This window comes from Myotis davidii, unplaced genomic scaffold (assembly GCF_000327345.1).
Source record: "Myotis davidii unplaced genomic scaffold, ASM32734v1 scaffold168, whole genome shotgun sequence".
In the NCBI taxonomy this organism is placed as follows: Eukaryota; Metazoa; Chordata; class Mammalia; order Chiroptera; family Vespertilionidae; genus Myotis; species Myotis davidii.
The window spans coordinates 6,680,576-6,702,805 of record NW_006383016.1 but is presented as its reverse complement, the minus strand read 5'-3'; the positions used below and the strand labels follow the sequence as shown (position 1 = coordinate 6,702,805).

General features: G+C 39.1%; 1 long non-coding RNA gene across 1 annotated transcript; it reads right to left on the bottom strand.

Moving 5' to 3' along the window:
* Nucleotides 1-3,351: 3,351 nt before the first annotated feature.
* Nucleotides 3,352-17,557, bottom strand: LOC107181707. Its single transcript, XR_001512401.1, has 3 exons — nucleotides 17,369-17,557; nucleotides 6,651-6,656; nucleotides 3,352-3,365 (listed from the first exon to the last, which is right to left on the bottom strand). It is a non-coding gene; the product is annotated as an uncharacterized LOC107181707 (long non-coding RNA).
* Between the last annotated feature and the right edge of the window lie 4,673 nt (nucleotides 17,558-22,230).

Sequence of the window (22,230 nt, the reverse complement as noted above, 5' to 3'; positions counted from 1 at the left end):
CTTCTACTTCATACAATCATAACTGTACCCTCATGGAAGAACACTGTAGAGAAAACAATCAAGATGCCCAACATTTGGGCCTATTGCCCTTTCATGCAAGAAATTTCAACATGCCCTCGGTAAAACTAACTCTCTGTGCTTAGTATTTACTGCATCTCCCAGGCTATATTTCTATTTTTTGGTCTATTTGCTCATTGACATCCTTCCTTGTTCACCAAAGGAGTTGGGACACCTTAAAGTCAGAGTATGCCCACTAATTATCATTATGTAATATTAATGAAAAGAGAGGATCTGGACATACAGGCATGCAAATAGACCACCCAGACCAAATCTATTAGTATGTAGATCATATAATCCACCATAACTTCTTTAGTTGGGTTTCTAAGTTTCTAGGTAAAGTAAAAGGGGAGTGTAATCACTCAATTCTCATTTTGGAATTGCATGAATCTTACAGGTTCATCATTTTTAGCAAGTAGAAAGCATAGATTTTCTGTGAGACTTCTTTTTGAGCCCATATAAAAGACATTTGCAGCCCTAACCAGTTTGGCTCAGTGGACAGAGCGTCAGCCTGCAGACTCAAGGGTCCCAGGTTCGATTCTGGTCAAGGGCATGTACCTTGGTTGCGGGCACATCCCCAGTAGGGAGTGTTCAGGAGGCAGCTGATCAATGTTTCTAACTGTCTATCCCTTTCCCTTCCTCTCTGTAAAAAATCAATAAAATATATTTTTTTTAAAAAGACATTTGTATTTTCTGATCCTATTTCCTTATTTGAAATTTCATCTAAAATATCAGATACATGTACTTCCTTTTAAATGGTGGGGAATATTCTAGGATCTCATAAGTCAGGTTCGCTAGTAAGGAGACTTCTAGGCAGAGATTTATATTCAGGAAGATTACTAAGGAGGGCTCTTGGAATTAGTTCCTATGGGTTAGTGAGGGAAGTCTAATGGGTAGAGAGAAGCCAACAAACAAGGGCTCCCCAGTGGGAAACACTGAAGCTGGGGTGGCTGTGCAGGGTTGTCTCACTTGGATAACACAAGTCTTTATATCTCTTACCCAAATCCCCTCAAAATGGGCCATCATTGATTCAGACTGTTTCTGAAAAGTGAAATAATGTTGGGCCAGGTCACTCTCTTCAGCAGAAGAAAATTGGGGATGGGTGAGAAGGGTCTTAGCTGTCAATTCTCCCAGAACTTTGCTATGTGTGCTTCAATCCTGATAATAATGAATTTGGACTATACCCCTTACTGTTCACTTACAAAAGAAAGAAAACAGATTACTCTCTCTGGGAAAGCAAAGTGATGCCAAAACAGGATGAAAAATATATCAGTTTTCATTACTTGGTATATATAGAAAACTGAGTAATATGATGGAAAAAATTCTCATCAACAGCCCTACAAGAAACACAGTTAATAGATTTCATGGGGCTCTTGATAATAGAATAACATTAAAAATGCATCTCCAGGAAAGTGATTCTGTAAGTGGCTAACCACAAATAACCCTGGGACCTAGCCTTCTGGTGATACAGCTTCATTAATGAATTTGTCCCTTTATTCAACAAATATTTACTGAGTGCCAGGCATTATGCTCTGCATAAGAAATGTCATATGGGAAAGACCCCATAGATATTACAGATGTTAATCAAAACGATCACATGAACAAATGTGAAATCACATCTTTGATAATTGCACATAGAGAGACTCACTCTCCAATGTTATCAAAGTTTCTAATAATAGAAATTGACCTGGTCATGGAGGTACAAGATGCTTCGTTGAGTGATTATTTTTCCAAAGGCTAAAGGAAAAGTAGGAGCTAGCCATAAAAGGGCAACACACCTGGTGTTAGAAAGACCCATAGGAAGCCAAGAAGGCAGGTGTGGCTGGAGTACAGACAGATGCTGAGAGTAAACTTGGAAGAAGATAAGAACATAGAATTAGGAAAACACAGCCCTAATAAATTACAGTAAGAAATGTGGTCTGCATCTATAAAAGAATAGGAAAATCATTCAAGCATTTAAAACAAAAGCACCGAGTGAGGGGCTACTGACAGTTCACAGTGGGTCATACTCAATTGAGTCAAACAATGAGGCTGAAAATATAGATCTGAACCTATGATGGACATATATTTGCCTGCACAATACCACCTCTCAGCTTTAAATGGCTTTTCCATTTAATCTTCTTCAATCCACATGGTTTATATATAATTAATCACAGATTTCAACAATCAAAGTATCTTCTCCCCCAAACATATATATACATATAGGATTGAGAACCAGCCAGGTCTGTTAGGGGCCTAAGAAATTGTTACCTCAGACAACAGGGGGGTGAGGGCATGAGTGGGGGCTATGGGGGATAATGTGGGTATAAGGACACATATGTAATAATTTAATAAAATTTTTTAAAAAAGAAATTGTTACCTCCATGAGGGCAGAGACCAAAGTTGTTTTTTCATTGCATTATATAAAAGAATTAGCCCAACCCTAGCCATTTGACTCAGTGGATAGAGTGTCAGCCTACAGACCAAAGGATCCCAAGTTCAATTCTGGTCAAAGGCCCATACCTTGGTTGTAGGCTCTTCCCAAGCCCGGGCCCTGGTCGGGGCTCGTGCAGGAGACAACCAATTGATGTGCTTCTCTCACATCGGTATTTCTCTCTGTCTTTCCCTCTCTCTCCCACTCGCCCTAAAAATCAATGGAAAATTTTCCTCAGACAAGGATTAACCAACCAACCAACCAATCAATAAATAAACTAACTAACTAACTAACTAAAATAAAAGACTCAGCACAGCCCTAGCTGGATGCTCAGTGGATAGAATGGTGGCTGATGGACTGAAGGGTCCCAGGTTCAATTCCAGTGAAGGGCACATCCCTGGTCCTGGCTCTATCCCTGGTCCTGGTAGGGGCATGTACGAGAGGCCACCAATTGATGTGTCTCTCTCAATCGATGTTTCTCTCTCTCTGTCTCTCCCCCTCTCCTCCACCCTCTCTAAAAGTCAATGGAAAAATATCCTCCGGTGAGGGTTAACAACACCAACCAAAAAAAAAAAAAAACACCAAAAAACAAACCAAAAAACACCCAGCAAAGTTTCTGACAAAGTGAATACTCATAAAATATTTTCCAATTGCCTTATTCTGGGCTCTCCACAATCTAGCCCTGGATTAGTCAGTGCTCTTGTGATTTCAAATGACAAAAACTCACCTTAAACCAGTTTATGCTAAAGAATTTTGGGTTTAACAAAACATAACAGTCTAAAGTTATTCTGATTCCATAGAAATAGGTGGATTCAAATGTTCAAATATTATCAGATATCAAGTTTCCCTTCCTCCCTCCCTTCCTTCCTTACTATCCTTCCTTCCTTCTTTCCCTCTACTCTACTTCTTTCTTTTTCTACTTCAACTCTGATTTCCTCTGTATTTCTAGTAGAATTCTCTACATGGGAGATGTCCAGGGGCACCTCCAATATCTTCTATATGATCCTTAAATCTTAAACATCTATGAAAGAATCTTTTCCCCTGAGAGTGCCAACAAAATCCTACAGAGCAGTCTAAATGGTTTATTCCTGTAGGAAGCTTATATGTGTGTGTGTGTGTGTGTGTGTGTGTGTGTGTGTGTGTGTGTGTGTGTGTGTGTGTGTGTGTGTGTGTTTGGGGGGAGTACTTTATTGAAACCTGTGACTATTTCTATACAAACCATGTGAATTGAGGAAGATTAAATGGAAAACTAGGAGGCCAAGCCATTTCAAACTGGGAGGTGGTATTGTGCAGGCAAATGTCCATCATAGGCTCAAATCTATATTTTCAGCCTTACTGTTTGACTCAATGGAGTATGACTCACTCTGAACCAATGGTTCTCAACATTCCTAATGCCACTTCCTAATACAGTTCCTCATGTTGTGGTGACCCCCAATTTCATTGTTACAAATTGAACATAATTAAAGCATAGTGAGTAATCACAAAAACAATATGTAATTATATATGTTTTCCGATGGTCTTAGACCCCTGTGAAAGGGTCTTTCGACCCCCAAAGGGTTCAGGACCCACAGGTTGAGAACCGCTGCAACTAACTGCTGACTTGTGACTATTCTGCATCCTTTCATCTCTATCTATTTTCCCAAAGTATTCTCTTGGCTTAAGATTCCCTAGAATTGTTCCTCATTCAAGTCAATTTATAATCATTCATTTTACTGTTCAATTAAAAATGATCTGTTTGCAGGTTTGTTTTTTAAGTTGTGGTAAAAATACATACCATGAACTTTAGCATTTTTATCATTTCTAGGCATACAGTGTAGTAATGATAAGTATATTCACATTGCTGTGAAATACTAATCTCTAAAAAAATTTTATCTTGAAAAACTGAAACTCTCTAGGATTTTGCTGGTACTATTAGGGGAAGAGACTCTCTCTTCTATTGATATTTAAGATTAAAGACCATGTAGAACTGGAGATGCCCCTGGTCATCTTCTCTCATATAGAGAATTTTACTGAAAATACAGAGGAAATCAGAGGTTGAAGTAGGAAAAAAAGGAAAAGGGAAGGAAGGAAGAAAGGAAGGAAGGGAAGGAGGAAGGGAGGGAGGGAGGGAGGGAGGGAAGGTGAAGAAGGGAGAAAAGAAAACTTGATACCTAATAATATTGTTTGAACATTTGAATCCACCTATATCTATGACATCAGAACAACTTTAGACTGTCATGTTTTGTTAAACCCAAAATTCCCTTCTTTAGCATAAACTGGCTTAAGATGAGTTTTTGTCATGTGAAATCACAAGAGCACTTACTAATCCAGGGCTAGATTGTGGAGATCCCAGAATAAGTAAATTGGAAAATATTTTATGAGTATTCACTTTGTCAGGCACTGTGCTGAATCCTTTATATAATGCAATGAAGAAACAACTTAGGTCCCTAAATTCATAGAGGTAACAATTTCTTTGACTCCTAACAGAGACCTGGCTGGGTCTCATCACTGTGTGTGTGTGTGTGTGTGTGTGTGTGTGTGTGTGTGTGTGTAAAACAAGCACAGCCATATTTGGTAACAAATGATCCACTGATGTAGAAGGGCACATCCATACGTTCCTAATGATAACTTGGGTTGCATATTAAAACGAAGAAGAAGAAGGGAAAAAAAGAGCATAAGCATCCCTCAAAGTTACCTAATTAGAATCCCTAAAGGTGGAACCTGAAAGTATTTTTATTTTTATTTTTTAAATTTATTGGGATGACATTGGTCAACATGAACATATAGGTTTCAGGTGTGGGTTTCTGTGTTACAAGATCTGAATATTGCTCCTTTTGCCCACCACCCACAGTCAAATCTTCTCCTGTCACCATATATTAGTATCCCCTTCTTCCCCACCCCCTTCCATCTGGCAACCACCACACTACTATTTGTGTCCACGAATTTCAGATTTATATCCCACATATGAGTGAAATTATATGGCTCTTAGCTTTTTCTGACTGACTTATTTCACTTAGCATAATGTTCTCAAGGTCCATCCATGTTGTTAAAAATTACACTATTTCATCCTTTCTTAAGGCTGAGAAGTATTTTTAAACTTTAGCTGTCCAAGGTGATTCTTATCACCAAGAAGTTTGGGGAATGCTGATCTTGCTATTTAATGTGGGTTCCTTGGATCACTGTCAATGACATCACCTGGGAACTTGTTAAAAACATAACATCTCAACCCTCCCCAGACCCAGTGAATCAAGATCTTCCTATAATATTTTAATAAGAATAGCTTCTATTACATGGAAATTTTTTATCTGAAAATCAGAGGCAAGGGGAAAAATATCTGAGAGCTTACTCAGATTCACTTTCCAACAAAATCCTTTTATTTCAAAGTCAAGGTGACATCAAGTAAAAATTAGATATTACCTGCACTGTTTTTGTTCATTACCAGTAATGTCCCTCCTTGTGAACTGTATCACACAACTCTAGAAAGGACCATTCATGATGTGTGTATATGAATGGTGCCCTCAGAAACTGTCAAGCAGCAACCCTGGATTCAGTGCAACTTAGAGATTCATTCAGAGTCAAGCTCTAAAAATGGAACCTGGTAACTGCTTTGAAGAGATAAGGAGACCCACTTCCATTTTTGATAACAAGATAATTAAAAGTGATGATGTGTAAACATAGGGACGTCTTTTCTCTTTGAGGAAACTTTCTTCTAACCATTAACAGATATATTGCAAAGTAGCAAATATACAACAATATAATACAAAATATGAAGATAAAATAGTTTCTGCTTTTAACCCAATCACTTGTTTTTACATTTAGTTTATCCTATGGACCTAGAACTTGCTTTCCCAGGCTCTCATAGTGACAATCCTATATAATAAAAGGCTAATATGCAAACTGTCCCCTCAACCCGGGGTTCAACCGGGAGTTTGACCAGGGGGCAGGGCCAGCCAGCCAATTGCCCACAACCCCTCCCTCCCCCGGCCAGCCAGCCCGATCAGCCCCGATCCGGGCAGGCTGGCCAGACCCCACCCATGCAGAATTCATGCACCAGGCCTCTAGTTTGCCATATTTATACATTTTCAGATGAAGGAAGTACCATCATATGGCAACTCTTAGGAACCCTTCAGCCTTATTTTGCAGGACTTTGAACAGCATAGGGCATTGATGGTGAACCTATGACACGCGTGTCAGAGGTGACACACGACTCATTTTTTTGGTTAATTTGTCTTTGTTAAGTGGCATTTAAATATATAAAATAAATATCAAATATATAAATCTTTGTTTTACTATGGTTGCAAATATCAAAAACTTTCTATATGTGACATGGCACCAGAGTTAAGTTAGGGTTTTTCTGACACGCCAAGCTCAAAAGGTTCGCCATCACTAGCATAGGGGCAGCAGGTACACATTTTACCTCTCAAGGTACCTATAAAGTCTCAGCTGCTATAAAGTCTTTCTTAACTAAGAACCTGGATACTGGAGCCCATCTACCAGGTTTACATCTGACTCTCCCACTAACTAGCTATACAAACTCAAGCTAGTTACTTATCCTCTCTGTGTCTCTCGTTCATCTATGTAATGGGTGATAGTAATGGAATTTTTGTCAAGACTATAGAGAGTCCTAGATTTTACCTTATTGAAGCTCACAAATAAACTTGCCGAGTTTCATGTATACTGACAGAGGACACAAGATTCCTCAGAGACAAGATTTTATTACGCACAGCAACAGCAACAGTCACAGCAACAGCATCGCTGTGTCAATTCCCTGGACCAAGTTTCTCGTGGCACTGAAGGTTTGTCTAGACAAATGCCTACACACAGTGCATTGTATTATAGAAGAGGAATACTGGGCTGGGGAAATTGCTGCTTTGTGGCAGTCTCTTAGAAATCCTATTCTTTGTTCCAGAGCAAGATATTACCAAACCTCCCAAGGTTGTCACTATATCAGCACCTTGCATTCTTGGCATTCCCAGCAAGATGAGTAGCAATGCAAGAGACACATGGAGGACAGTCTCCAACAGGTTGTTGGAAGGGTTGAATGAGTTAACATATGCAAGGGGACAGGAAGAGTAATAACTCTGTATAAATATTAGTTATTAGTAGTAGTCAAAGCAGCAGCAATAGTAGTAGCAGTAGTATGCGGATGTTAGCTGCCTATTAATTTAAAGTAGCCCCTCAATAATACATGTGTATATATACACAATATACACATATATCAAATATTTGGTACATATATATTAAATATTTGGTACATATATTATAGATATGCTATATATATAATAATTATTAGAAAACTGTGAAATTAAAACTATTAAAATCATCAACTATCATCCACTCTTTTGTTTTATTTTATTTTTTTTTGGTTTTCTATGCATATGTATATTTTTATATTTTTAAATTCATATCCAAATCCATATACCATTTTTATCTTTTCCACTTTTTATTTTATCAGGAACATTTTCCTTTTAGTAAATAATAGTCTAAAACTAATTAATTTTAATATATGCCATATATACAGATATATATGTATCATAAATTATTTATTCATTCCCTTATTAGACATTTTGGCTATTTCACTTTTTCTGCTAGATGCTGAACTTCGACCACAAATGATTACATACTTATAAATGGAATTCCAATAGAAAAACAACACAAAACATACAATTACATAAATCTAATTCCTGGCCTTTCAGCTCTCATTCCTTAATTGGCAATGAGTTTGTCCTTTTTCCTTGAACCACATGAAGCAACATCTAATTTATCTCATCTTAACTACACACTTTTTGCATTAACAGAGATTTACTGTGACAGTGAGGACTGGCTAGGGCAGAGAACTAATCTACTGTTATCATAAAAGCTTACATTATTTAGGAAGACCTAGTTTTTTAAAAAATTATATTATTCCTTATGGAAATCTGCCTCCTATCTTTCACCCATTTACCAACTGAGAAAGTTTTGATACTTGTATATATATCCAAAATTTTATGTATAAACTGGTATATTTTACCCATACAAGAACCCTCAAAATCAATTTACTTTTACTCTACATCTACTTACAAACAACTTCTCAGAAATTAAGATTTATTGAATCACTCAATGTACCAGGCACATTTGTTTAGACATATTACATTGTCTCAATTTAGTCTCTGCAAATTCGGAAACATTTATAAATATTAAAGAGAAATCTAAGGAGAAAAAAAATCTATGAAAAATACACTTCAGTTCTAAAACCATTACCATCTTGGCCCATTTAATGCAGCGGCCACTCTACAGGAGCACCTATAGAAAAACTTAGATTCATAATTATTCCCTCAAATTATAAAAAAAAATTCACTGATGTTTATAATATGAAAAAGATATATTTATTAAAAATACATTTAACAAATATTTTCTTTAATATTTTCTTCAAATTTTTAAAAATTTATCTGTAACCAATTATTTTTGACATATGTGGAACTTTTAGTCATTACTTTATTGAATGAGCCACATATAGTCATTCTTTCCTTCCATTTTGCTTTAATTTCATCTGATGATTTTTCCTTTTCTGTAATTTTTACCATAATGGAAGGCATAACATAAGAATAATCAAATAAAATGTAAAGAATAACAAGGAAAAATGAAAACATAGATCACAATGATATTATAACCAAAGGATACAAAAATGGAAAAAAAATGTGTGCTATGAAATGTGGACATATATTTCCTTTGTTTATAAGCCAAGTAGAATTGAGCTTAGCCTTCCAGAATTTTTGGAAAGTTAAACAAAATAATGGAATTTTGTTTATCTGGTTGGTGTCTTGCTTTGTGGTGTTTCCTCTTTAGTCTTATCTCAATTTGTTTTGGTGCTTTGGTTCTGCAACAGTTCTGTTGACATAAGTTCCCTGCTGATGTAAAAAGCCAGTTAACTTTACTGCCATTCAAATTTGTTACAAAAAGAGAAGCTTAACCTTATTTAGGTTCTATTAAACTTCTGTTTATCTATTCTTCCTACAAGAGGCAATTAAAATCAAACAATTTTATAATGGGGGTCAAAGCAGAATGGCAGCTGTGAAGGGTGAGACATTGAACAAACTGCGATGCAGAAGGTGAAGGGGCTTAAGTGAGGCCAGCAGAGTCAATACTCCTCCCAAAGAAGAGTAACTTTTCTTTCCTAAGGTCTTAAAACCATAGCAAGATGAGAAAGAGGACAGACAGTGAGTATGATGAGTAGAGAATTAAGTCTCTACCTCACAGTTAAGAGAGGAAAGACAGGAAAAAGATGTTTTGGGGGATTAATCAATCAATTCTCCTGGTGAGCAGGCCCCAGAGCTCACCCTCCCTATGGTAGATTCTGAAAGACTATGGAGAGGAGCCAAGGAACAGCAGCAATGACAGGCTCAGAATGGCCTCCAAAAACCACTTAACATATGATTTTTCCAATTAAAAGAAAATATTCATCATAAATACCAGTTTTCAAAAAGAAGGTATAAATACCAAGACATATATTCTTATCTGTTCTAATATAAAGAACCCTAGACTGTGCCATTCCATAAGAGGGGGAAGTCACTCAACAGTAACATCGAAGTAGCCTAATTGATTGTTTCAGCATACCATTTTAATATTTAGCCAGAAAAAAACAAGTACCCTGAGAACTTCTGGTTTGGTTCCAATGCATGACATTGAATTTGTTATTTTAATAAAATCACTCAATCATATCATTGCCAATATCACTAAAATTATTCAGAAATTATAGAATCCTTAAGCGGAAAACAGGATGACTGAGCCCCAATGTGTCAGGAGGCACTTTTAAAGGCTATCTCATTTGATTCTCACAACAAATCAGAAAAATTTTTATCCCTTGTCCAAGTTTATAGAGCTTGCAGGGGGAGAAGCTAGCATCTGATTTTACATAGACTTGGTTTCATAGTACATACTGTGTCCATTACACCATACCACCTTCTCTCATTTCCTTGTAAAGGAAGGTGAAGAAATGACCCTTCAATAGGTAAAGATATAAGCCATAGATTACTTTCCCAATTGAGCCAAAAATGCATTATCATGATACAGAGATATTAGGAAGTACTTTAAAGGAAGTGAGAAAAGGCCCTGTCCACAGAAAACTTTCTTGATATTCTAAGTATTTCCAAAATACTGGGGATTCCTGTACCAGTCAGCAGGGACTAGACACCAAAGAACTGATTGTACGTATGACAGGGGATTCCTCAGCCATCACCTTTATTTTCCCCATTTCAGGATAAAGAATTATTACACCACAGAGGAAACACCTAATACCTCTCAATTATCCACCACCCAAACACCATCTTTAAAAAATGTATATGCAGAATATTTAAGACATATGAAATGCATGTAAAATAATGCAACATAGAACCAGGTACTCATTTCCCAACTTAAGAAATAACATATTGATCACATACTATTTTAGGACATAAATATGATTAGGGAAAATAAAATTTCAAAAGGAGAAAAGTTTCCTTATAAGTTTTATTACATATATTTTTAACTCATTAAAAAGCCAAGACACATTTTTGTCCCAAATCACATTTAGAAATTTATATGAAATGCTTAACATGTCTAAAAACTAAGTATGCATAATGGAAAATGCACAGCAAAAGAAGTAAGAGGGAAGCTTCTGTGTAGAAACTCTGTGGTGTCAGAGGTATGACTTTGAAACTCAGGGCTGTGCACAGTCAAAGCAGACAGCAGGCACGACGACATGTTAAATTACCCACATGATGTATAGCTTAATGAACCCCATTGTGTTGATCACACTTGGCATTAATCAAGAGCCATGAACAGATTCCCTTATTTTCTCAATGCTGCTCTGATAAACTGCAATTTCATTTCACCTTGGACAGCAACTTTAATAACTTCCATGGGACAACTGTCGATACCTTCCTGAGTATACAGTGATTAAACTGCAACCTAAGATGCATGTCATGAATTTTCTTCATTTGAAATTAGAATTTTTATTTTTAACAACTATGTGCATAAAATATGCTGAAGACACCAAGATGTGTAAAAATTTACCTTTATCCAAAGTCAAGACTTGCCATGCTATGTTATAAAATATTAATTAATATCCTATTCATGAAAGCAAAAGAAATAGCACATTACCAAAACTTTGGAAGCCTTTGAGAACTAATACCTAATCACATGCCCCTCACACCCTGAGAGCATAACTGTTATTCTGAATTTGATTTTATATATCCTATATAATAAAAGCCTAATATGCTAAGTGTCCGACCAACCATTCAACCAGTAGCTATGATGCACACTGACCACCAAAGGGAAGACGCTCTGACCAGTAGGTTGGCTTGCTGCTGGGGTCTGGACGATTAAGACGGGGCAAGACAGGCTGGACATGCCCTGGAGCCCTCCCACAGTACCTTCCTGGCCCCGATTGTGCACCAGTGGGGTTCTTCGGCCTGGCCTGTGCCCTCTCGCAATCCAGGACCCCTCGGAGAATGTTGGAGAACCAGTTTTGACCCAATCCCCACAGGCCAAGTCGAGGGACCCCACCAGTGCACGAATCCATGCACCAGGACTTTTGTTGAGTTTTGTGTGTGTGTGTGTGTGTGTGTGTGTGTGTGTGTATGTATGTGTGTATATATGTATATATATATATATATATATGTATATATGTATGTATATATATATCCCGCACTTACCTCAGGATATGTTTCTGATGATTTTTGAGAGAGGAAGGGAAAAAGAGAAACATCAATGTGAGAGAGAAACAAAGATTGGTTGCCTCCCATACCCGCCACTACTGGGGATCAAACCTGCAACCTAGGTATGTGTCCTGACTGAGAATCAAACTGGCAACCTTTTTATGTACAGGAAGATGCTCCAACCAACTAAGTCACCCAACCAGGGTTATTTCCACCTATTTTTTACTAGAGGCCCAGTGCACGAAATTCATGCATGAGTAGGGTCCCTAGTGGCTGTCGGCTGCCAGCCAGGGCCTCCCTTCACATCCACCTTGGCCTGGCACCACCTGCTCACCTGCTCCATCATCCCACGAAGGTCCTGCTCTCATTAGGGCCCATTGGGGGCCAGCAGCGCCTCCACTGCCGCCCACTGCCAGCGCTGCGTCACCAACGACCGCCATGTTCCATGCCAACCCCTGGTGGTCAGTGCACATCTAACTCCTGGTCGGTCAAACTCTCACCCATGGGCACAATTTGCATATTACCTTTTTATTATATAGGATACTTTTATGCCATTAGTATGCATTCCTAAATAACATATATCATAGTCTTTTCATGTTTCTAAAACTAAGTGTTTCAAATAAACTGACACTTTTGCAACTTTTTTCTTCTTTTTTTATGATCACTGTTTGTGAGATTCACCCATCTTAATATAGAAGCATCTGTAATAACATTTCCACTGCATAATTCCATTGTACCAATATATAACCCATTTTTCTATTGACAAAAGGATTGCTGTGCCATTACAAATAATATTATTCTAATGTTTTTATACCTGTGTTCACATGAGAGATTCCCTAGGCTATACTTAGAAGTGAAATTTCTGGTTCAAAAGGTATGTGCATCTTCAACTACATTAGATATTAAAAAATTGTTTTAATAGAGGTCAAATTCACATCCTTCTCAACCTTTTTAATATATAGTTTTATTGATTTCAGAGAGGAACAGAGTGGGAGAGAGAGATACAAACACCAATGATGAGAGAGAAACATTGATCAGCTGCTTCCTGCATGTCCCACACTGAGGATCGAGCCCGCAACCCGGGCATGTGCCCTGCCCGGAAATGGAACCGTGACCTCGTAGGTTGCCGCCCAACCACTGAGCTTACCTGGCCAGGTCCTTCTCAACTTTTTTAACAGACATTACCAAACATAAATTTCAATTCCAATAATGCTTGATTCTAGGTGGATCCGCATTCCAGAAGACATTAAAAGAAGTTTGTTTTTTGTCCACAATTATGTCTTATTTCTTCAACCCAAGTAATTAGCTAAGGTAATCACATCAGAGTCAAACTGACCAAATGTAGCTTTTCTTATCTTCAGTGTGCCCATCTTGAAAAGTACAGAGTTCTCAACTCTTCTTGAGAGCAAATTTGGAAAAATCTACCAAAAGCCTTAAAAATTGACTCATCTTTGATTCAGAGGTATCTAGAAATTTACTCTAAGGACATATTCAGAGGTACACATAAAAATTTATATATTAAGAAATTTGCCTTAGTAAGTTAAATATGATGTCCACTGCAATACTGTTGGTGCAAACAAACAAAATATCAGGTGGGAACTAAATAAATGGTTGTATATTCACATAATTTTACACTAAGTGGAAATTTAAAAGAACGAGGTGGATGAAATAAACATATATTATTGTTAATAATTGCTACAGAACAAACCATTCAAATATGAAGAAATTATTCATTATTTCTCCAGATGCGGTACACTGACTGGAAGTAGTCTTTTACTCTAGGTTTTGGCTGGGGCCACTCGCAGTGCTGCATTCAGCTGCCAGGTGAACTGGGATGGGCACATCCAAAACGACCTCACTTACATATCTGCCATTAGGTATTGACTGTCACCTGAAACACCTTAGCTCCCCTCCATGAAGCTGCTCTCCACCTAGAAAAATAGATCAGTTTCCTTAGAACATGATAGCTGGGTTCTAAGGAGTGAGCCAAAAGGACAAGCCCCACTGTGCATGTTCTCACCAAGCCTCTGCTTGTATCAAGCTTACTAATGTCCCACTGGCCAAAGCAAGACACGTGGTCAAGCCCAGACACAATGTGAAAGACTAGTACACAAGGGTATGAATTATAGGAAGCACAATCTATCCGGAGTTACTAATGTAACAATTTACCACAACTATTAAGTGAAAAAGCAGAATTGTATATTAGGATAGCCATTGTCTTAAAAATGTTTGCAAAAACTGTACCTGTAACAATATAAAACAAACAGTGTTTGAAACAGTGAAGTGAAATTTCCATGGGATGTGGTAGTGAAAAAGAGATTTTTTAATAGATGTATGTGTGTTGCTTGAACTTTTTATAATCATATTATAAAAAGCCAATGACGGTAACGCCATAATGCCGTAATGACCAAACGACCAGTCACCAAGAGGTGCAGTAACGGATCTCGCAGGGCGGTGGGTCTCGGTCTCACAGTGCAGCGGTCTGGGGTCCCGTCAGCGCAGCAGGTCTGGGGTCAAAGTGCTGGGAAAACTCAATGTCCTCGCTGCTTTCACAAGCTACTGGCAAGATTTGGGGCCTTCAAATGAACCTGGGGTTTACCTAAGGTTGGAAGATGCCCAGTCCCCACACAGAGTGACTCGGTGCCGGGGCAAAAGGGCCAGGAAATGGTAACAGCTTTGGCGCTAGCTTTTTTCAGGTCTATATCCACAGCACTCAGGTAAGAGTCAGAGCCCCGCATGGCAGGTCTGGGTCTCGTGTGATTTCACACACTCGGCCTCTAGTAATCACCCTGTATAATAAGAGAGGAATATGCTAATTAGCCATTACACCCTGAGGCATAACGACCAAGTGAGTCACAACCAGAACACGAATCAGCAGGAGGGTGTGCCAGCAAGGTACAAGTGGGCTGCAGAGAGCTACAGGAGGAGGCAGGGCAGCAAGCTATGAGGGGGGGTGGGGGTGAAGGAGGACAGGGGGAGCTACAGGAGGGTGGCAGCGGGTGGAGAGCTACAGGAGGGCAACAGCGACCTATTGGCTACAAGTAGGCGGCAGAGAGCTACAGGACGGGGCAGGGCAGCAAGCAAGTGGGAGGTGGAGATAGAGGAGAGGGGGCAGGGCAAGAAGCTATGGGGGGGGGGGTTTTTTTAACAAGCTATGAGGGGGGGAGGGTGAAGGAGGACAGGGGGAGCTACAGGAGGGCGGCAGCGGGTGGAGAGCTACAGGAGGGCAACAGAGACCTATTGGCTACAAACAGGCGGCAGAGAGCTACAGGACGGGGCAGGGCAGCAAGCAAGCGGGAGGTGGAGAGCTACAGGAGATGGCGGGGCAACAAGCTATGGGGCGGGGGGGACAGGGGGAGCTACAGGAGGGCAGAGCAGCGGACAGAGAGCTACAGGAGGGCAGGGCAGTAGGCAGAGAGCTACAGGAGGGCAGCAGTGACCTATTGGTGCACGGATTCGTGCACAAGGCTACTAGTATATTTAATAATTTTAAAACCACTAAAAGAAATGAAGTTGTAAAAGAATAATTACATAAATGAACATTCATACTATGTCAATTGAAAAAAATACTAATGGTGTTAATTTCTGGATGAAAACATTGTGAACAATTTATTTCCTCTTCATAATCCTATATCTTCTACATTTTGTATGAGGAATACACACAAATTTTAAAATTAGAAAAAAAAACTAAAGAGGAAACCATTGGTCAAACCATTGGTCAAGTATTTCTTATTCTTTATGCAAATATTTCCAAGTGTTCTAACATTATTTTATCTCTTTATGTTACCAAAATACTCATATGTCTAACAGCAACAAAATTTCCCAGTGGCTAAGTGAAAAATTTATGTGTGAATTTATTATGCTTCATGTTTTGCAATCTAATAAGATCATGAAGCAACTGTAACTGCTCCATGATGACGGGTTTTTCCGAATTTGCATTTTGGGTTTCCCAAACTCAAATCCCTATTTGCTAACTTCTGAGGCACTTTCTGATGAAGCACTTTCCCATTTGTGTGCAGCTGTCATCATGTCTTAGCCATGTTATTAGGTCTTGGACAGCTAGGCAAAGTGCATTTTCTTCCTTTACTGGTTTTTTAGGATAGAATTTTCTCCCTAACATTCAATTGCTTTTAAATACACAAATATGATATTGTGCATGATTCATTTATTTTAGAAAATGGACATCCTTAATATTGTCTGGTCACATTAAACTAAATGTACAGTACTCTACTAGTATATGATGGAAAAATCAAGACAGTCTGCTATTTTAATGGAGAATTTAAAAAATTAGACATTATGTTTTATATATTAATCAAATTCAAAAAATTCTATTTAGATTTAACCTTGTTTATTATTATTATTTATTTAAACTTTAAGACACAAAACAAACAATGGGGTGGTGAGGACCTGGGGTGGGGAAAATGGGAGCGGGCTGGAAGAGGTTAATGGGGGGGAAAGGAGGACCTATATAATACTTTCAACAACAAAAATTTTAAAAAATACAAAACAAATTTAGATATTGTTTATTAATACATCCCATACATAGTGAAAATAATAAACTGTTTCAGATTTATTATTTTTACTATGTGTGTTATGGAGATGGAGGTTTCTTTAGCTGTATCCTGTATAATAAAAGGCTAATATGCAAATCGACCAAACAGCAGAACGACTGGTCAGGTGCTCGATGCAGAAGCTGCTCCCTGGTAGTCAGTGCACTGCCACAAGGGGAGCACCGTTCAGCCAGAAGCCCTGAGCAGGGCTAAGGGCTGGCGAGTGCAGCGACAGTGGTGGCAACCTCTCCCACCTCCATGGCAACGCTAAAGATGTCCCATGGGGAGCAGGCCTAAGCGGTCAGTCGGACATCCCCTGAGGGCTCCTGCATTGAGAGAGGGTGAAGGCCAGGCTGAGGGACACCCCCATCTGCTGAGTGCATGAATTTTGTGCATGGGGCCTCTAGTCTATAATATTTTCATAAGAAAAAGAGGGCAAACTAAAAGAACTGTAAGATCTGGGTGACAGAAAAATAACCCTCTGTTATATTATATTCTGTATGTTGAAGTACACTTGTAACATACCTGACTTGGTAGCCAGAGTTTTTTGTTTGTTTGTTTGTTTGTTTGTTTTCAGAGATGGGGTCTCGCTATGTTGCCCAGGCTAGAGTGCAGTGGCTATTCACAGGCACGATCCCACTCCTGATCAGCACGGGAGCTTTGACCTGCTCCGTCTCTGACGTGGGCCGGTTCACCCCTCCTTAGGCAACCTGGTGGCCCCCCGCTTCCGGGAGGTCACCATATTGATGCCGAACTTAGTGCGGACACCCGATCGGCATAGCGCACTACAGCCCAGAACTCCTGGGCTCAAGCGATCCTCCAGCCTCAGCCTCCCGAGTAGCTGGGACTGCAGGCGCGCGCCACCACGCCCGGCTAATTAAAACATTTTTAATTAGAAACATAAAAAGTAATTTCACTACAGCTGGTGCCATCATCAGGATTGCTAAGGCAGCACAGCTAATGGAGTGACTCCTGAAATAAGCCAGGCCCAAAAAAGAATCATATGCTCCACAACATAGTCATGCCTGGGTTATTTTTTGGCCAAGAATTTGATCCAAAACTTGTATACAACAGGACTGCACTTTCTTAATATGTTGTCTCCAGGGCAAAAAGTAAGTCCCCGATTTTGGCAATGTGTGCTTGCTTTTTAGACTCTTGGTGGAAAATCAAACTCTCTCCTTTTGGGACTGGAGCCTGGGTAGAGGGAGCCTTATTAGAATCCAGACAAATCTCCAGACCCTGGAATTTGCTTGGCAAAGACAAAGTATGAAGGGTGGAAACTTTTCTTCCTGTGTCCACAGTTGGTTTTTCCCAAAGATGGGGAAAAGATACCAACTGGAGATTTGAAGGAGAGATCTGTAAGATCATGAAGCATGCAGGTTTTTCCGAATTTGCATTTTTGGTTTATAAGAGATTACATTTTAGCAAATATAGGAATATGCAATTTATATAACATCATAACTTCTGGAATTCCTATGCTGTATTAGACATAAGATTCCCCTGTCCTTCAGTGAAAGAAGGGCACTTATCATGTGCATATGGTCTGGGGGAGGCAAGCAAGGCTTCCTTCTGGGAAAGTAATGGTAATTATATCCGAATTATGGTTCAGGGTGGGGACAGCCTTACAATTATATAGATAGAGGATCTCAAGGGGAGATTCACTCACCAAGCTCTATCGACTACCACAGAGAGCATGGTCACCATCCTTCTAATCAAGTTCTCCAAATTCCCTATTAACTGATCTCTCTGTTAGACTGGTGTCCCAATCTGGTGGATGATTATGATTTCCAATCGCTTTTTTTAATATAACAGGTTCTCTGCCTCCACACCGTCCCCTCATGCCTAATACCCCCTTTTGAAACTTCAGCAATATGGCTGTTGTTTGCGGGCAGGGGGTGGGGGGGGGAGGGTTATGCATGTGTTATGTGTGAGTATGGTATATATGTGGTGTGTGTATGTGTGTGTGTGTGTGTGTGTGTGTGTATGTGTGGTGTGTGTGTGTGTGGTGGTGTGTGTGTGTGTGTGTGTGTGTGTGTAAGCTCCCAAATGGTTTTGTTACATTCTGTCCTTGGACCTTGGACTGGAAAAATACTTCACTTAGACTAAAAATTATTTATTACTGACACATTTCAGAGATTTGCCTCCACAAGCATTCTTCATTACTAATGTAGCAAGAAACCATTTTCTATTGCTAGAGATGTGTCTGCACCTGAGCAAGCAAGCTGGGAAACTGTTATTAGGAAGATGGTAAGTAGTTTCTGCATTTTAGAGCAAAAATTGGTCCTGGTTCTTGGACTGACTCTCTAACTTGTCTAGAAGGAATTACTGTGTTGAGCCTTTTAATTGTAAGAAAGTAAGTTCTGTGAGTACAAGGGGATGTATTTGTTACTTTCCACTCTATCCCAAATACTTGGTAGAGTGTCTGGCACATAAAAAAACAATAAATATTTGTCCAACAAAGAAAGGAGAAAGAACCATAGAGGAAAATCCGTAGGAAAGACGTATCCAGCTACAAATGTTTCAGACTAAATCCTTAATCCATCTGTGCCTTAATATAAAAGGGCAGCCTTCATTTGAGGCCTAATGGCTGAGGACAATTACGGGGTTGTTTGTTCACTTTATTTGTTTGGCTATTTGTAGTGATACTTTCCTCTTTTGGATTAGTCTAAAGGCATAAAACTTTGGGGCTCTGATGTGGCCCAGGGAGGAAGGAAAAGAAGGGAAAAATCTAAGGAGGACTCTTCCTTTTGGGGAAGAGAAGCTGCCTGCCTGCCCCCCCTGCCCCCCTACACACACACACACACACACACACACACACACACACACACACACAATCTGTAGGGCAGTAATGGCGAACCTTTTGAGCTCGGCGTGTCAGCATTTTGAAAAACCCTAACTTAACTCTGGTGCCGTGTCACATATAGAAATTTTTTGATATTTGCAACCATAGTAAAACGAAGATTTATATTTTTGATATTTATTTTATATATTTAAATGGCATTTAACAAAGAAAAATCAACCAAAAAAATGAGTTTGTGTGTCACCTCTGACATGCGTGTCATAGCTTCACCATCACTGCAGGACCTCAGAAGCACAGCCAGTAGAGGTTACTCTCTGAGGAAACCTGACCTAGACCAGTGACTACTAAGGCAGTGTTAAGTTCTCTTCTGCATTGTACTCCCCGGGATGTCCTTAAAGCCTTAATGAAAGGTATGTTTAAACCACAATTCAGTGTCAGTTGGGGAATTAAGATCTGAGAATGGGGAGTCACAGCAGCGTGGAAGGGCTCCTAGGAGGCAGCTGGATGCAAAGAGCAAAAGGGTCCAGAGCCATCGTCAGAAACGGCCCTGCAAGCACAAACCTCAGTGGATTTGGAAAACAAGTGAGTACTTCCTGAAGCACTTAATGAACACTGGGAGAGAGAATGCAAAATAAGAGTTCTGAGCAGGATTTTGGAAAGAGGCCTTGGAATAAATATTTGGGGTCTTAAAGGTAAACGTGTTTTGCACAGACTGGAAAAGTTGATGTTTGGAGTGAACCTAGTATTTGATAAGAGGACCCAAACCTACTCTGCTTCTCAGATTGGAACTCTGAATTAGTATTTTACTTTCTAGCAGCAAAGTACTGTACTGGATGAAAAGAGATAAAGACATATGTACATATATATAAACACACATACATAAATGAAATAACAATAACATCATTTTATAGCTCTGGTTCACCATCATTAATGGTTGTATGTTTTCTTATTCATTCAGCCATTAATGAATAATTGTTGAATGCCTATAAATCAAGTAGATTTCATTCAGCTATGAGGAACAGAAAATCTCATAGTGCAAGATCAGGATAGCTCAAAAGTGACTGGGAGCTCACTCTAGACAACAAAACATCTGAGACTGGGGCTCCCCTATCTCTCAGCAGGAGAGGTTGCACCCACACAGGCCCCGCACAGGACTCATGGCTTTCTCCATGAGATGGTTTCCTTAATCTCATGGACTTCAAGGCAGCTCTGTTCCCAGAAGCTCCTGGGTGACACCTGGCACCCTCAAAGCTAAGTAGTCTGATTATTATCCTACTGACAAGTTTATACTCAATGTTTGCACTTTCAGGAAAGGAAGAGTGCAGACCCATACTGCATGTTCTGGACATTGCCAGGCTCCTGCACGTTTCCAAGTGTAATGATGGGAAGGTGAGAACTGGTCCTTCTCATATCTTGCCAAGATCGGGTATGTGGGACTGGCTACTAGCATTGGTTTAGTGGTTAGACTACATCAGGGCCAATGTTTCTGTTATTTTCTTTGACTTTTTAAAAATGCTTATTGCCTTGCAATAAGAAGATATCTGCAATTTGCTATCTTAATCAGTAATTTTTAAAATGTAGCTATATGTTTCATTGACTCAAATTGCATTCTTGTTGTGGAGCCTGCAAAGATTAAGGGTGAGCCTGTTTGTCTCTATCGCTCCACTGAAACCACTAATCAATGCAACAAATCATTCCCACATTGCTAAATAAAAAAAGCTAGAGTCCTCATTTCCTCTGACCAGCAGCATTTGACACAGTTGACCTCTCTCCCTGCTTTCTGAGATACTTTTTCACTTGGTTTCAGGATAAAACTCTTCCTTAAGCCTTCTCCTTCCTCACTGGCCACTTCTTCCCAATCTCATTTAGGGGGCCCTCCCAAGCTTCCAGATTCTAAATTCTGGAGGGCCTAAAGACCAGTACTAAGAGCTTTTCTCATTCTTTGAGTGATCTTAATCAGTTTCATGGCTTGTTTCTCTGACAGTGTTAAATTTCTCCCTCCAGTTTTTAAACACCAGGTTTATTTATCCATCTGCCCTTGACTTCCCAGTTAATACTCTAATAAACATCTCAGATTTAATCTGACTAAAACCAAATTCTTTATTCTTTTACTCACACTATTCCTTCAAAGTCCTGCTCCTTCATAGACTTCCCCATCGCAGTACAACAGCCTTTGTTGGGTTTGCAAAGTTTACAATTCCAGAAGGGTTTCCTTCATTAAGTTTCTTTAGTTATCATTATTGCTATGAATCTAACGAGAGCATATTTAGTGAAGTATATTTGCTTTATGTATTAGCTAACTATACAGACATATAGCTATAAATATTATTATGTAATAGTATACATATACATTTAAATAGCAGTATACAATATATAACATAAGATACATATATATACACACACACACACACTACTGCAAAAACACTTACTGAGCTTGGGGACATAAAATTTATGTAGATAGTTCATATTTTGGACTATTGGTTATTGACTTAAAATCCATCGATTTTATTTTTCCTAAATATTTAGGAGAAACATACCTATTTCCTCACTCAATGTAAAAACACAGTGTGACCAAACTAAGGTAGAAACTCTTCTGCAACTGGAAGTACAATTCTGTCTTTTTAATTCTGTGTGCACATTGTTCTTAACTCCCAAGCCTTTTTAATGTTATTTGATTGTTAGAAGGCATAGCTTTGATCTAGAAACTACAACTAATCAATTTATTATTTTAGGCAGAGTTATTTACATTCTTTATTA